The sequence below is a fragment of the Anolis carolinensis genome, chromosome 6, assembly GCF_035594765.1.
Source record: "Anolis carolinensis isolate JA03-04 chromosome 6, rAnoCar3.1.pri, whole genome shotgun sequence".
NCBI classification, from domain to species: Eukaryota; Metazoa; Chordata; class Lepidosauria; order Squamata; family Dactyloidae; genus Anolis; species Anolis carolinensis.
Window position 1 is genome coordinate 35106654 of NC_085846.1, and position 18119 is coordinate 35124772.

Sequence of the window (18119 nt, forward strand, 5' to 3'; positions counted from 1 at the left end):
GTTTCAAGACACCATCTCATAATGCAATGTATATGCATCTATGCTAGGGTCTTAAGCTGTTCTTTAACTAAACAGAACATCTGTTTGTCACGGTCCCTTATCTAAAAACTTTAGGTTTCTTCACCCTAACAGACACCATCAAACCATGGTTAAACTTCTGGTTACTAGGCATTAGTTTTAGGCATTATCCTTAAAATATGGAGCCTATTGATCATGCTCAGTACATTATTTCCTGCCAGACTTGCCTGAGCGGTGTAGTTTTTGAACAAGTTTAGCAACTTCTAAGCAAATAGTTTTCTCAATATTATCTAAAGATTGAGCCCAAATTGGAATTCTGATTTCACTTGTTATTTGTTTAATTGTGATTTCTCATTTGGCAGTGACGCAAGAGAGCACCTTCTCAGTTGCCGCTCCACGGCTCTGGAAAGTCTCCCCAGGGAGATCAAAATGGCACCCTCCCTACTATCATTTAAGCAACAGTTGAAAACTTTTCTATTCCAACAAGCCTTCAGCAAATAAATCTTATGCTGAAGAGATGAGAAGGTTCAACTTCACTGGGCGATGCTAAGTGCAATAAGATATGACAGAACAGTGCAATAATGTATACCGTTTTAAATGTCTGTTTATGTTTTACCTGATTTTTACAATTGTTATATTCATACATTTGTCTGTTGTTTAACTTCAAAGCAGATAATGTGGGATTTTATTCAGCTGTGTGGAAGGGGTCTTAGAAAGAAGGTCCTAGGTTCAGCCTTTGGTGTTTCTTGGTAAGAGTGGAAAAGACATCTGAAACCCTTGATCCAGCTTTTACTCTTCCTTGGGATTGAACATGATGTGGGAGAATATCCCATCTCTGACTTCATGTAAGAGATAATAGAGCATTCTGTGTTCCGATCTTTGGTTGGAGAGGGAAATTGATATCAGCCAGCTCACTACAACAACCCCCCCCCCCCAAATATTCTTCTAGACAATACTTTGTTAGGAGGACCAATGGTCTAGCTTTTTAAGGCAGCTTCTCACTCTCCTAGACATCTCTTCTCATAATATTTGAAGAGTTCTGCTACTATGTCAACATGGTAGATGGTGGCAACTACTATCTCTTTTAACTATGTTAGGATTAATTTATTTTCTCTCCAGTAGAAATGATGGAGCAGATAAGGAACAGGTTGAATTTTGCTTATTGGAGTATTAATGTAAGAGGTAGAGTAAGGATGCTGGCAATTTCCTAGCAAGTTACAAACTTTAGTAACATAGAGTTTGAGCTATGAGACAGGGAATCTTGACTTGAACTCGAATACCTTTTGATGGGACCTTAATGATATGGATGTTAGTTCCCAGTCCATTAGTTGGTAACATAGGAAACTTCAAGTAATGTGGGAATTGCAGGTCTCTGTCTCCTTCCTATGCTGTCCTCACCTCCACCTGGAAGCTAAGTTAAGAGTAGGGGAGGAGTCTCATTGAAGACTCCTTCCACATGTCTTGAGTGAAACATACCATATATTACTGGAAAAGGAATGACACAAAGTGTGGTGGCTTCCAAGCTGATAATATAGTGTTAGAAAAAGCCGTAGGTAGCCATAGAGAAGCCACTGTCTCTAATATTGTTAAGTTTCTAAAATTCAAGTCCTAAAATGCATAGGGTCAACGGGTTGGTAAGATGAGGGAAGATCCTAAAGACAAATTGAAAATAAGTTGAAAATGCACTGTATTTTCCCTCTGCTTCCCAATTCAGTGAACAACTAGGTCATTCAGATACGAGATTTGGGTTATTAGGTTGTGGAGGGAGGAGAAAGCAGTAAAACAGAGGAGGAGAAACTCCAGACACTCAGGCAGAGAGACTGAACCCTTGTATTAAGGAATTTTTATTAGCATGCATTTAAATAAATGTTTGTTCCCATCTGTAAGCTTTCTGATAGTAATAGTACCATTTCAAAAGAGAGTAAGATTTTTCTTCTGTCATTGCAAGACACTGAATAATGTAGAAGTTATAAGACTGCTTCTTTTTTCTAGCTGTATGAAGGTGATATTGTAATGCCTTAATTTATTCAAAGCTTGCCTTGAGTGTGATAATTTTACAAAGTTTCCAGTAAAGCAGTGTTTAGCTCAACACTTGCAATGTTGTATTTGGTCAGCCATCATTAGTACAGTATTTATAAAGGAAGTGTGCTGCAGCTTTATCAGTGTTTTAGTAAAAAGCACAGTGATACTCTTGCTTAGTGATGTTGATATTGCAAGGAGATAGTGTTTTGCAACAGTGGTGATGAACAATCGTAACTTGCAGTTTCAAACAGAGATTTATAAACAATCAGACTGAAACACCAAAGCAGTAGAATAATGTACAATTGTACGATGAGGCTGTTATGGTGAGAAAAATCAAGGTGCCAAGTAGAGAGAATACTTGGCAAGATCTGGAATGGTGCCTGGAAAAGTAGTTTGTTGTTATTTGCTTTCAAGCTGATTTTGACTCATGATGACTCTATTTATGTTATGTCAAAGAACTCCCATCATCAAATGATGCTTAGGTCTTGCAAACTTGGAGTTTTGGGTTCCTTATTTGAATCAGTTCACCTTTGACTTAGTCTTCCTCTTTTCCTATTGCCTCCAGCCTTACAGAGCATTGCCATCTTTTCCCTGTGAATCATGTCATATTATGACACATCCAAAGTAGGATAGCCCCCGTTATTTATTTTGATTTCTAGTGAGCATTCTAGCCTGATTTGCTCTCAGACCCATTAGATTGTCTTTTGTGGTTTTTCATATCAACAAAACCTTTCGTTAACATCACATTTCCTTTCAGCTCTCTTCACTATTTAGCTTTCATAACCATACATAGAAATGTTAACTAATGAAAATATTATTTGGTGAACATGTCCATTTTTCCAAGTTGTGAGCTGGAAGATGGGTATAAATACCTACATTGTGAGGTAGTTTTGAATGTATTGCATCTGAAGCCTTTTTGTGGGTTAGTATGGTACATAAAAAGGTACACCTGAGTATTTATGGTGAGGTTTCAGATTTTAAGAGTAGTATTAAAGTGCTACTCTTAAATATTAGTAGGAGTAGGTGCACATAAGCCTGCTGAATGGGAGAAATAGGAGAAAGCTGACAATAGCCAGAAGTAAAACAAGTAAAGTGGTCATCCAGATGCTGGTGAATTGCAATTACCATCAGGCCTGGTGGCAGAGCTAATGATGAATGTTGGAAGCGAATGCCTACCAACATATTCAGGGCCACATTTTTTGCATGCACTTGCCACAAAGATCCTAGAGGAGGTGTCATATCTATATAGCCTTGAGCAGTTCTTCTGTAGATCTGGTGATTATTCTCCACCTGTAAGACAGGCACAACATATGAACCTGTCTGACTTGGTCCTTGTAATAATTTCCTAGCCCCCATGTTTCTGGGTAAACAGATTGAAATGTTGGCCAAGATTGGTAATCAGACTAGTCTTCTAATTCTGGTTGAACAGCAAAAGGGATTACTAGGCATTCCCTACTATAATTTGAAAGCTGAAAAGTTTATAGGCCTGGCAGTTATCCCTCAGTCTAAGAGCTGTCCTCTACTTGAGAGTTGGAAAGGTTTATATAGACTGAATGAGATACCAAAAAATCCTGTATTTTCAGGTGCTAGTCTTCATAAAGACAGAAGTATGTGCATCATGTAATTTATTAATGTTAATTTTACAGAGGAATACATAGTAAGATTAACCGAAATAGATTAACTTTCATTTTATATGTAAGCATAACGCAAACATATTAATAGCCATGAATTTTGGGGGTCCCTTATTGCTAGTTTGAAAGTCTGGTAACACCACCTGCAAGACTCTGCAGCTTTAACTAGTACAGACAATGGTAAAGAATGATGGATATTGCAGTACAGCATCTGAAAACTCAATTTGCACTTCTGATACAGAACAATGTTTATTTATTTATTTATTTATTTACTATACTTTTACCCCATCCCTTCTCACCCTGGAGAGGACTCATGTGCTCATCCCTTTGGTTGTTGGGGTGAATACATTTGCTGTTACAAATTTGAGAGAAAATCCAAGATGCCATAAACCATCTCATGCTTTTAATGTACTTTTAGTTTAATTTGTAAGAGCTTATGTGATAAATATGTGCAATGTGTTATGTTTATTTAAGAGTAATTTTTGGTTTTATAAGTTCATATTAAGATTGTTTTCTCCATTGTCATGATTTGATTTGTTGCTTTGTCTATTTTCAGCATTGAATGTTTGCCTTTTTGTTATTTTTGTTGGAAATTGCCCTGAACTCCCTTGGGGAGTTAGGCCAGGTTATAAATACATAAATAAATTATTATTATTATTATTATTATTATTATTATTATTATTATTATTATTTCAGTTACATATTGGGCTGACTTATGGTAGTGGTTTGTCTCTGGTCAAAATTTGTTTCAAAAAGAAAAAAATGCACTTTGCATCCCACTACATCTTTATTAGTGAGTGTTATTAATTTGACCAAATAGCAACATAATGATAATCAGAACATCCATTTTCATTCCTTCCTGGGTTACCAAGGCTTAACTCCAAAATCCCTAGATTCCTACTTACCTATCTGACCGCATTTCCTCATACCAACCTGCCCAAACGTTAAGATCTAGCGAGGCCCTCCTCTCATTGCTGCCACCATCGTAAATGTGGTTTGCTCCTGGCAGCGATGAGAGAGAGCCTTCTCGGTGGCTGCTCCAACTCTCTGGAACTCCCTCCCCAAAGAGGATAAAACAGCCCCTTCTCTGACATATTTTTAAAAGCATCTTTTAAAAGCACCTTCCTGTTCGTGCAAGCTTTTGTTGAAGACACTTAGCTGTAATGACAGGAAGGCTAACTTTTATTGAGTCATGCTAATGTTTACCATCCGTCTTGTTGAGGTGCCTGCAATAATTGTATTAGACAAATGTTTTAAAATATGTTTATTTCTTATTGTAAATTTGTTTTATGGGTTACTAGCTGTGCCCGGCCACACGTCGCTGTGGCGAAGTATGGTGGTATGGGAAATAAAGTATTGAGGAATTGGTGGTAGTTAAGGTAAAGGGTAAAGGTTTTTCCCTGATATTAAGTTCAGTCGTGTCTGACTCTGGGGGTTGGTGGTCATGTCCATTTGTAAGCCGAAGAACTGGTGTTGTCCGTAGACTACCTCCAAGGTCATGTGGCATGACTGCATGGAGCGCCGTTACCTTCCCGCCAGAGCAGTACCTATTCATCTAGTCTCATTTGCATGTTTTTGAACTTTAGGGTTGGCAGAAGGTGAGGCTAATAGTGGGGGCTCTGCTCCCCCAATTCAAACCTGCGACCTTTCGGTCCAGAAGTTCAGCAGCTCAGCGTTTTAACACGCTGCGCCATCAGGGGATATTATTTTGTAAAGGTTGTGAATATACAATATTTCTTATTGTTTTTTTTGTCTATTGGAGGCAAGTATGAATGCTGCAATTAGGGAAAATTATTAGTATGTAATGGCCTTGCAGCTTTAAAGCCTGGCTGTTTCCTGCCTGAGTGAATTTTTTGTTGGGAGGTGTTAGCTGGCCCTGATTGTTTTGTGTTTGGAATTCCCTTGTTTTCAGAGTGGTGTTGTTTGCGATATTTTATGTGCTTCTACTATCTGTGGCCGTCAGTAAATAGAGGATTTGCCAGACTTTGGTGATGGGAATACTTTGTTGGGTAGTGTTAGCTGGCCCTGATTGTTTCCTGTGTGGAATTCCCCTGTTTTCAGAGTGTTGTTCTTTATTTAGTGTTCTGATTTTAGAGATTGTATTGTTGTGTTTTATTATACCACAGTAATTTTTATATATTCTGATTTTATTGTTTTTGAATACTTGGAGTCAGATTGTATTCATTTTCACGGTTTACAGCGACACAATAATAATAATAATAATAATAATAATAATAATAATAATAATAATAATAATAATGACTTTGGTAATACATACTGCTTCACTCCCTTCTCAGCTTCCTTTCTGGAAGAATCCTTTCTTGGGAGGTGTTAGCTGGCCCTGATTGTTTCCTTTGTGGAATTCCCAATTTCCGTGCTTTCAGAGTGTTGCTCTTTATTTACTGTCCTGGTTTTAGAGATTTTATTGTTCTGTATTATTCTACCACAGTAATTATTTCATATTACAGTAGAATCGCACTTGTGCAACATTTGCTTATCCACTGTTCTGGATTATCCAACGCAGTGTGCCTTTTAGTACTCAAATGTTTTTGTAGTCAGTGTTTTAAATTCATTGTGATTTTTTGGTGGTAAATTTGTAAATACAGTAATTACTACATGGCATTACTGCGTATGGAACTACTTTTTCTGTCAAATTGGTTGTATAACATGTTTTGGTGCTTAATTTGTATAATGATTACCTAATTTGATGTTTAATTGGCTTTTTCTGAATCCCTTCTTATTATCCAAGATATTCACTTATCCAACATTCTGCCGGCCTGTTTATGTTGGATAAGTGAGACTCTATGTATATTTATAATCTTATATTATCTGCTTAGACTTGGATTATATGAGGCCTCTTCTACACAGGTGGATAAAATGCACACTGAAGTGGATTATATGACAGTGTGGAGTCAAGATAATCCAGTTCAAAGCAGATAATATAAGATTATAAATGGGTTATATAGCTGTGTGGAAGCGCCTTGAATCTACACTGCCATATAATCTAGTTAAAATCTGATAATCTGTATTTTATAGGCAGTGTGGAAGAGACTTAAGTGAGGCCTAACTCTGCCTGTCCCCTGGGCTGAGTAGGTTGCTAGGAAACCAAGTGGGAGGAGCTTAGTCTTCTAACTGGCAGCAATTGGATAAAAACAATTATTCCTCTCCCTCTAATTATGACTTTATTCTTCTTTTCTTTTTGTTGTATCAACCTAGAGGCATGGATGAGGGGTTGTGCTGTCAATTTTCGAGGTTGTGGGGTGATTAGTTTTGCTGTTTTGTCCGCTGCCATCACTCTTTTATATGTTTTATACATATTGTTTTTATTGTCTTTTATATAATGCTGTAAGCCACTTTGGGTCCCATTTAGGGAGAAAAGCAGGATATAAATAAAGATTTATTGTATTATTATTATCCCTTCACAAAGTGGAGCTGCAATGGAACAGGTGAAGAAAAGCACATTGAATGGAATTCTGATTTAGCCATACTTACATTTGTAATTGTCGATTTCAGTTTATGGGACTGCATGAAAAAGATAATCAACAGCCTTTGTGTGATATTAGTGGACCTAAAGTTTATCATAGTGGATGAGTATTGACATTGATTTTCTGCCCAGGAGGATTGTGTTATGTATGTCTAAATGTAAAATTTTCTAATTAAGGATTTGAAGACAAAAGTAGTCCATACCTTACATTGTTTTTGGGTATGTGTGCGAACTGAAATGCATGCACGGGAGAGGGCTAAAACTTAAATTGTGCCCTTGTGTTGTTTCCCACACGTTTGTCATTTCTTCCTAGCGTTTGTTTACTCAGCCTCGGCGAATGGTGCGTTCTCATGCTGGCTTCAAGCCTGCAGTTTATTCTCTCTTGCAATTGCCAGGCGATCCGATTTCCATAGGTTTCTCTTTCTCTCCCTCCCGGCGCGCTCATGCTTCCCTCTGCGCGGGCATTGCTTTCCTTCTTTCAAGTCGTCCCCTCTATCCATTCATTCATCCCACTCCAGTCGGCTTGGGTGTACGCGCCTTTTTGTAACTTGGCTTTTTTCCCTTGCTCGCGCGCAGCAACACTTTTTTTCTTTTTTAGCTGCATAGCTGGGTAGGTTTTTTTCCCTTGAGGGGAGGGGGTTGCAGTGCCGTGGAGAAACCGGCGATGGCGCTAATGCTTGCCTCGCTTTTCTCTCTCCTTTTAATAGACATCCTCTCCGTCTCTCTCTCTCTCCTCTTTTTACTTTCCCTTCCCCCTGCCTTGCCTGCCCGGTGCATTCTCCGATTAAAGGGAGGAGGGAGGAGAGAGGGAGGAGGAGGGCAGAGAGAAGGAGCCCGGCCGCCATTTTTTCCCCGAACAGAATTTAGCAGCAGAAAAAAAACAGCAGCAGCAGCGCCACCTCTGCTGCTGCGGCTGCCCGGGCGGAGCGGGTCGGGCACGAAGGCAAAAGCGGGGGGCCCTGAAGGCGGGGTGAAGGCGGGAGCACCGCAGAGGGGTTGTGTTGCACACTGTCCCACTTTGAAGAAGAGCGAGAGAGCGAGAGACCCTCCTTTGCAGTACGAGCAGCAGCAGGAGGAGGAGGCGCCGCAACAGCCGCCACTACTGGAGGAGGAGGAGGAAGACAGGAGCGCCCTTTTTCCCCGCGCCGCCGCCGCCTCTTCTCGTCCTCCTTCTCTCCTCTCCCCCTTTTCTCCAGGGTGTGCTGGGGGTGGTTGAAAAAAGGGAAGGCGCCCTTCCCTCCCCGCCGCCCCAAATCCCTTCCCCACAGCCCTTTTCCTGCCCGCCCGCCCTCCTTGCCCGCAGAAGAGCAAGGAGCAGGCGGGCAGGGAAAGGGGAGCCGGGAGGGGAAGGAACCGGGGGGAGAAAAGGAGGAGGAAGAGAGGAAGGAAGAAAGAAAAGAGCCGCGGCGAGGAGACGGCTACGGCAGCACCAGAGGACGGGGCTTGGCGCGTCTGCCCTTCGCCTTGTTTGCAAACTGCGCCCTTTTTATTTTTGTGAATTTTCCACATTTTTTTGTACCGGGTCGGATCCGCCCGGACTCTGCTCTCGGCTCCATCACGTGGTAGGTGCCGCCGCCTGCTTCGCCTTTTTGTGTGTATGTGAGTGTGTGAGAGTGCTTCCCTCCCTCCTTGCTTGCTTGCTTGCCTGCCTGCCCTGCTCGATGGCTGGCTTTCTTGTTCGCTTTCCCCGTTGCCCTTGCTCGGCCCTTCTTGCCGTGCCTTTGTTAGCGCGGCTGGCTGCACCCCCGAAGGAAGCCCGCCGCGGGCAGAAAACAACTTCTTTGACCCTTTTCTCTCTCTCTCTTCTCCCCCCCCCCCCCCCACCTTTGCCCTGGATTTCTCACTCCCTTTTAATTTTGGATGCCAAAACGTAGGCATTATTTAGTTTAAGGGGACGACGACGACTTTCTGCTTTGAAAGGGCGTAATATTGTTTGCTTAATAACTTCACCGTCCGGGTGTCTTTCTCTCCCGCTCTCCGTGCCAGGCACGGCGAGGTTCTTGGTCCTCCATGATGAATACTATTAATTCTCTTTCCCAATCGCTTATCGGCGTTACTTTTTCGTTCTTGTGCCCTGGAGTCGCTTAGGGTGTCCCATAACTAAAAATGCAGACCTCCCTCCCTTTAAAAGGGCCATACAGAGGGCGTAATTGCGCTTTTATTATTTTCCAAAAAACCTTCTAAATCCTTAGAATTGATTAAGCTTAAATGTGGGGTGGCAGGGAAAGTATTGTAGGGAAGGGTACAAAACTGTCTCCGGTACTTGAGGGGGGAGGGGGGGGGGAAGAAGAAGAGAAAGAGAAACGGGAGTGTTGGTTGACTTTGTTTAACGTTTGGAAACAGGCGACCGACACTCCCGCAATGTTCACTTTTCTAGGCACAAAAAAGCACTTTGGGCTTTTTGGAACGGCGTGTTTATATCATCTGTGGAAGCAAACACTTTTCTTTGTACTTTCTAGTTTTTCTTTTGAAAAGTGGCTTAGAAACAAGCAAATCCCAGATCTGAAGCTGGTGTTTGTTTATTATGTGCGTGTTTGCGCGCTTCGGGGAAGAATTGCGGCTCCATTGCAAGCCCAGGAAGAGGAGGAGGGAGGGAGGAGAGCGGCTGGTTTCTGGTGGCGCCACTTTAAACTGAAGGCTCTCCCCTCACCCTCTTGGTCACAGGCAGCTTCTGAAGTGGGGCCTGTCTTCCATTTCTTTTTGTGTTCGTTTCCCCTCCCTCCCCTATTCATAACATGCGCACGCCTTCCACTTTACTATTCCTAGGTTGCCTGGAGAACGCCGGCGCGCCCCAACTTCCATCATAGTCTTCCAAAACCTTCCTCAGTTTCCCCGCTGAAAGATCTTAATTTATAAATGTGTGTGTGGAAGCTTCCCTGTTGGCGATCTCAACATCACGTGTCTGCTTGGCAGTCATTTTTGCGTGTGTGTGTCTGAGTTGTGTTGACTGCTTGGTGGTCGTGAATGACAATCAACAACAAATTTAGGCCTTTCCTGTTCGCTTTCTAATTATTAAAATGCAAATTTGGCCGGCAGTGGTTATTTCTAAACGCCCCCACCTTCATTATGGGGCGTGGATTGGACTTCTTCACCCAAACAAACTCTTAAATAAGGTTCTGAGACACCGGGCACATATTGCATAACACTTGTTTTGCATAATCTTGATGATGAGGGATTTCCCTCTTTATTATAATGGGTCTCAAATTTATTTGATTGGCGTGTAGTAGACTCAGATCATGTGTTAATAACTACTAGACTAGTTATACCTGTAAACGTGGCTTCTGTCACCTTGCTGACTACCCAATATTGGTGGCTTGCTTCTGAAACCTTTGTGTGATGGATAGATGCTTTCCCCCTCCCCCATTTTCGCTTGAGCTACATAATAGTAGTCTCATTTACTGGTGTGGATTTGTCCCTGTAAACCTTTTTTTAGTGCTGCTTGGCTGTCATTTATGACCAATGATTTAGAATTGGGAGTTTTAAAATTCATAGATCCAACTGTAAGCAATTTGGATTGACTTGTAAGTTTTTTCTTGAATGTGACAAATTAAAGAGAGCTTTGAAGACACCATGTCCTTGCTTCGCCTTAAAAGGGAAAATGTCATTAAAATACATGCCCCTTCTGCTGAGAGTGTTGACTGGTCTTTGATTTAAAACGTATTTTGTGCTATATATTTTATTTGTTGACAATAATGTGAAAAGGATTCTTATTTTGGAGATCAAATCAGTAACAATTTGGGTCTCTTTTTCTTAAGCAGTTGCATCATGACATGTGATGCTTACTCTGATACATTATTCTAAAAATAAGACCTAGGTAAAAAAACTCTTATGTCAGAAGTTGTGTTGTGAAAGTGGGAGAGAGTGCTTTGGTTGTGACACACCGAAATTTTAGAACTTATAGCAAATCAGTTTATCCCTGGGGCTTGTTGATCCAGCTTCCTCTTAAGTATGTTTTAAGGGGCAAAACTGACTCCTAAAAGGAATATATATATATATATATATATATGTGTGTGTGTGTGTCAGTCAGTGCTGTAATCTTGCACACACTGAACAGAACACCAGGAAGTAAATCCTATGTTGCAGTCTGTGATTTGGTTCGATATAAATATGCATAGGATTCAACAGATTACAGTGGGTGTTTGTACTCAAAAGGAATTTGTCAGGGGTGGCTCTGAATACCAGGGAGGCATGTATTTAATAAAATGGTGTTTTTAGACAATTAGAGGGTTTATGTAGTCAGTATATGCCTTTTCATCTCAGAGTTAGGGTTAGACTTCTGAATAGAAAGGTATAGGAGTCTACTGCCATTTTTGTTGTTGTTGATAACAATCTAATTCTTAAAAGGCTTAAAGTGAGATCTAGTCCATAAAATCTTCTGCCACAATAATTGTGTTATAAAAGTCCACAGATGGCTTTCCTGGTGAAATGTGTAGGTGTAGAACTTTGGGGCTCAAAACCAAAAGGGCTAAAATAGACACACATGGTTAATTGTGAAAGAACAATAGAAGAAAGTAGGGTAAAGTTTTTCCATATTTAAAGTGGTATGTGAATTTCCCCCATATCATCATAGAATAATGTTTGGATGCCTCTTAATTTCTTATTTTTTTAGAGTATGAAAGCTGCTTTGATCCATTGAAATTGTCATATGGATTTGCAGGCAGTGCATTTATTAGCATTGTTAAGTTTATTTATTAATGATGCTTTCTGAGCAGTGTTCTTCATAATTGGTCTCCCCATAAAACATTCTTTAAAAAAAAGTCTGTATACAGCTAGCCCTCCATATTCACGATTTCTATATCCATGGATTTCACCTTCCACATCCTGAAAATATTTTTTAAATTCCAAAAAGCATTTTAAATTTTGCTATTTTATATAAGGGACACCATTTTACTATGGTATTACATACAATGGGATTTGAGCATCCACTCCTTTTGTTATCTATGGGGGACTTCGAAACCAAATGTTAGTGCACACCAAGGGCCCACTGTAGTTGATTATCTTCCTCAACTTTGTGCCTTGTAGCTGTATTTTTCTACATTTCACTTCTTCCTTTGCCTTGTTTATGGCCATGGCAATCTGGAATGATGGAAATTGAAGTCCAATAAATCTAGAGAGCATCAGGTTGAGGGAGTATGGAATAGATGAGTAATGGATGTTGCATATTTAAGCTGTAGAGTGTCACTGGCTTCATTCAAGTATAATTCTACCTGATTTGCTTTTGATGTGGTTGGGTAGAATTGCACTTTAAAAAACAATTAAGCAGCATTTGAATGGACAGATCTGTTGCATGGCAAATAATCACTATTGTTTTATATTTCTTGTCACTTGGCAAAATATCTTGATTTAAATTATACATTTGCCTTCAAATTTCCTTGTTGACGTATGACATGAGTTTTATAGGGCTTTCTTAGGCAAGGAATAGCATACACAAATTGCGGTTCTGATCTGAAAAAAGAATTTTCTCCATTAGATAAGAAACCTGTGATAACTATCCAGAAAAAATATCTTCTGTTTTCTAAAAGGGTTTTTCACTTATGCTGTACTATAAGCTTAGACAACTGTAAGTTCAGAAGCCCTGTTCAGCTTTGGGCAGGGCCCTCCACGTTATCTCCAGCACAATGTCTCATTGCAGTGACCTTCCTTTTCTATTACTTTCTCTCAAACTAAGCTAACCCTAAAAAAGGGCCTATCTTTAATTTGTTCTACTCCAGTGTGAACAGAAAGTAAAGCTTTGGCAGAGCTATTCTCTTCGTTATGTACCTTATCTGTTGGTTTCCATATTGAGGAGGTTCAGGTATTCGAGAGTGGGTAACCAAAACACAAGTAAGTCCCTCTAACAAAATTTCCCTAGTATGAATAGCAATAGAGGAAGAAGGTTTTTAAGAGCTCTTGCTGTTTCTCTGATCTAGTAAAAATGAGTCAGCGAGTGGAAGCCATACTCTTCCCGCCCCCATAGTTATTTCAGAATTGTCACACAGAAGATTTGTATTCTGTAGCCAAAAAGGGCAAGATTCTATCTTCAGCTGCAGGAGGATAGATTTCATTGACCATTAGTGGACAGGTTTCAATGGTGAGAGCAGATAGTTGAACATGGGGCTAGTTGTCTTGAGAATAAGTGATGCTGGGTTCTTATTTTCTAGAGGTTCTTAACCTCTTCTTTAGCAGGAACCCCCTTTAAATATCTATTGTTGCTGCGGACCACCAAGAATTAATTGAAGATTTAAAACCTGGTCTTAAGTGCAGCAAATATTCATTTAAAGTTGCTCATCAAGGATCTTCAGATTTGGAGACAAAGAGGCGATAAATGAATACGCATATTGCTATTAATGTTTTGTTGGAATGATTATATTCATCATCAAAATAATGAGGTTATGAAGACTCCTTACTCTCCATTTTTCTCATCATCTGTGATTAATAAGTCCTTTCTACCAAGCCAAGCTCAGTGTGATAGGACAAGTTACACTCCAGAACAAATCAAATACTTTGTTGTCCTATCCCTTTCAATCACCAATCAATATTGCTATACACGCTCCAACCTACTAATGAGAGATAATTGGATCCAACTGGCAAAACAGTTGCCAGACTATATTTTTGTACCAAGCGAACGAGCCTGCTTGCAATGCAACCCTCCTAACACAGTTAATTGGAGGTGTACTATAGATTGCAAAGGAATTTACAAGGAAATGCAAAAGGAATTGTCATAGCCTGTCGTACCAAACTCAAAATGACCTGTGAGTCTTGTCCAGAAGTTGGAAAAAAAATTGCAACATGAGGTGCCTCCCATTTTGTTGTTATTGTGTGCCAAGGACCAACATTACACTATACTTTTGCTTACTGCCTATACTGGCCTAGTATTTCCTCCCTGGAAATTTGATAGGAACTGGTAACCTATGGCTCAGGGACCATCACTTTGAGTTGCACTGCTATAGTACATCACCTACACCAAGTGAGGGAAGGCTATATTGATTAAGTGAAAAAAATGTCTCCTGTGAGAGTTTCCTGTGTGATGAGAAGGGCTTTACAAAAATTATATACACATGTAATTTAAAAATTATCAGTTGTGCAATGTTAACAGAATGCTGTTAGAATTGAGTCTATAGAATGAAAAAGACAAAAGGGGATTTAAAAAGAAACATCATCAAAGCAGGAAGATTTGAAGTGCTCTTAGTATGAGATAATCAATTTTAAAATTTATTTCCAGATTAAAATCTACCCTCAGGTGTAATGTACTGGGGGCTGGATTTTAGCACACATCTATGTATGGTGTATTTTTTTCTTGCAGGACATTTTTTGTGCAGGAGAACCTTAACTCACACCTCCCCCCTTCATATACAGTAGAGTCTCACTAATCCAAGCCTCGCTTAGCCAAGCCTCTGGATAATCCAAGCCATTTTTCTAGTCAATGTTTTCAATATATCGTGATATTTTGGTGCTAAATTCGTAAATACAGTAATTACAACATAACATGATTGCGTATCAAACTACTTTTTCTGTCAAATTTGTTGTCTAACATGAAGTTTTGGTGCTTAAATTGTAAAATCATAACCTAATTTGATGTTTAATAGACTTTTCCTTAATCCCTCCTTATCATCCAAGTTATTCGCTTATCCAAGCTTCTGCCGGCCTGTTTAGCTTGGATAAGTGAGACTCTACTGTATATGCAGGCCAATTTTTACGGTGTTATAGGTCCCCTAGGTCTTTATTTCAAACATAACTTATAAAATCATTCTATTATTTCTAAAACCGCACTCCTTTTTCTTTGGAGAAGATTCTACGTTTTTGGAGGGATATTGTTGCTTGTTCATTTTTTACTTAAAATTTATATGAAAAATTATTAGTGGTAGAGATAGAACATATCCACTAACTGGATCACAGCTCCATGTTGTTTAAGAAGTCAAACGTAATTCAGTTCATGTTGAAAACTAGATTACATGAGTCTTTTCTGGTTCCTTACAAATATTTTTGTATTGGTTGTTACCTTTCCTTGGAAGCCACAAAATCGGTTGCTTGTCGGAAGCTAGTAAAGTTCTGGTTATCTCACCTCCATTGTCCAGATTGGAAGTGACCATTTCGATATTTTATTAAATGTTATATAAATAATTCAAATGATTCAATGTTTTATCACAAGGTTATATGAAGACTGTATATATGTTTGAAGGGTGAGGGGGTCTAAGCCCCAAAATTATTATGTTAACACATGCTCTATGTTTGATTAAACAGTTGCCCCTCTCTCTATATGGATTCTTTTATCTACAGATTCAAGCATCCACAATTTGAAAAAAAATGTTAAAATCTAAAAAGCAAACATTGATGTTGTCATTTTTATATAAGGGGCTCTGTTTTACTACACTATTATATCTAGTGGAATTTGAGCATTCATGGATTTTGATATTCATGAATGGGTCCTGGAGCAAAAATCCGGTGTATACCAATAACCACTGTATTCACAGCTGTTCTTATTTCATTTGTCTTCCAGATTGTTTTTGCATTTATTGAGTTGTTTACTCCTAAATTCCATGAATTGTTTAAACATATACTGAAATTATACATATGATTTGGAAGTAGGTCTTCCAAGTTGGTACAAGTTGGGCATCCCTTTTCCAGAATTTTGAAGTGTGAAATGCTCCAAAATCTAAAATTGTCCACATGGGTGCCTGAGATAGTGATACTTTGCTTTCTGGTGTTTCAGTGTGCATACATGTTGCTTCATGTACAAAATTATTAAAATACTGCATACAATTACCTTCATACTATGTATAGGAGGTATATATGAAACATAAAAATGAATTTAATACTTAGGTATTCCAGAAATATCAGAAATCTATAATATACCTATCTCAAGTATTTTTAATGGGCACTCAACCAACACTATGCACTCAATTCAGACAGTTGATATATGCTTAATTAAAATAGGAGTGGGAAATATATGCCCCTTTAGGTATATTTTGGACTTCAGTTTGCAGAAGAGCCAGGTAACATGACTGATAATGGGATTTTTATTCCAAAATAATTTGGAAAGCCAAAGTGTCCCCACATCTTCCTTAAAGTATGCTATAGTTTTTTTTAAAGTAGTTGTGATCTTTTCTTTGTGTGCATTCTGCATTACTAATTTTGTAAGTATCAGCTAGTATATTTGCTTAACTTAAAGTACCATCAAACTTCTGGAGAAAAAAGAATGCAGTGAGTTGACAATATGAGGATGGAGTTATGAGGATTTGACAGTCTGTTCTTCAGAGCCACTTTCAGTTCAAGAATGAACAAATGCAGGTTAAGAGACTTCGGTTTTAGCTGTTAGGCAACATGTTTTGCCATTATCCAAATCCTGAAATCTTTAGGACTGTGGCCCAATTCATGGGAGCAGGAGAAAGCTTCAGATACAACAGCTGCTTTTTTAAAAACAAGAGTGGTTTGTTGTCTTCCATGTACAAGAATTTTGCACACTTGTACAACAGATATGACTTTAAGACTCTTTTCACTCATTAATGGTACTTGCCATTGAGTTCTGTTGCGCAACTAATATTGTTCTTGTGTGAACAGCTGTGCTGTTGGAACTAGAACTGGAACTGCTTTCACCACAACATTTAGATTGTTGTTTTTTTTTTGTCAAGCCAACATTGTGTGTTGACTGGATGGCACTTCATATGCTGATGATACAAATTTACTAGACTGTTGCAATGTAATGTGTTGACATGGTTATATTAAAGTTATCCCCACTGCCCTGGAGGGGGATGGTGGTGTTATAATTGACTAGTTATAAATAACCTAGACATAGTGCTTGAATACAATTGTGGACCACTGGTTTTGGCCGATTGAGTTGTTCTAATCCACAGTTGGGGAACCATTGGTCCATTAATTGTTTGGCCTGTAATCCTCACTGCTTGGGGTGGTCAAAGGTTAAGGGATTGTGGAGAGAGGACACCTGGAGAGAGAGGGGGTGGCCGGAGATGACTCTTGATTCTCCTTGGTCTCTTACAGGTTTTGAGATCTAGTTTAAAGATTAGTGGGGAGTTCGTTTGCTTGGATGCTCAATTCCTGAGGATTGTGCGGGGAAAAGGCTGTCCTGGTATTTTCTTAGTTCTCCCCATTTTCTTTTTATGTATCTATGTTTTTTTTTTAATTAGGTGTTGCTAATAAATGACAGCACTCAGGTTTTTCCCTCAGGCTTCGGCGATGCCTTGATTTAGGAATAGGTGGGTTAAGTACAGTCCCAATGATATGGATGTATTATTTGTGTGAGTACAGTAGAGTCTCACTTATCCAACACTCGCTTATCCAACGTTCTGGATTATCCAACGCATTTTTGTAGTCAATGTTTTCAATATATCGTGATTTTTTTATGCTAAATTCATAAATACAGTCATTACTACGTAGTAATACTGCATATTTGAACTACTTTTTTGTCAAATTTGTTGTATAACATGATGTTTGAGTGCTTAATTTGTAAAATCATAACCTAATTTGATGTTTAATAGGCTTCTCCTTCATCTCTCCTTATTATCCAACATATTCGCTTATCCAACGTTCTGCCAGCCCGTTTATGTTGGATAAGTGAGACTCTACTGCATTGTCTAAATGGAGAAGTAGTAGGCAGTAAACGCTATATAGTTTTGTACCCTCCCTAAAGAACAAGATTTGAAACTTGTCTGTGGAAATTATCATTGCTATTCTACTGTGAGGCTGTTCTCCATATGTATTTTCTAGGTATATTTGTTGCTGGGACAACTATCAAGAGTTCTTGGTTTTCAAGTAAGTTGTTTAAAACAGAGGTGAGGACATGTCTGGCATTGAGGGTAGCTTCCGTTGTTGCATAGTATGTTTTCATAGGCATCATTATAATGCATAATTGTGATGGAAGAGTGGGAAATGACTTCAAAATATAGTAGAACTACAGTATAAACTCTGGTGCAGATGTTACAGAATCAAAATTTGTGAAATTAAATGTTCAGATAAAAACAAAGTTATGT

General features: G+C 39.1%; 1 protein-coding gene across 5 annotated transcripts in view; it reads left to right on the forward strand.

Annotated features, from left to right (window-relative positions):
- kansl1 (KAT8 regulatory NSL complex subunit 1) overlaps positions 1-18119 on the forward strand; it is a 178358-nt gene that overhangs the window by 12608 nt on the left and 147631 nt on the right. Inside the window, exon 1 of one of the 5 annotated variants that reach the window (XM_008113289.3) lies at positions 7942-8717. The exons of 3 other annotated variants lie outside the window; for them this stretch is intronic. The gene's annotated coding sequence lies outside the window, so the exon portion shown is untranslated. Of the gene's footprint in view, positions 1-7941; positions 8718-18119 lie in introns of those variants that run through there. One more of the 5 variants, XM_008113288.3, reaches the window with a different exon arrangement.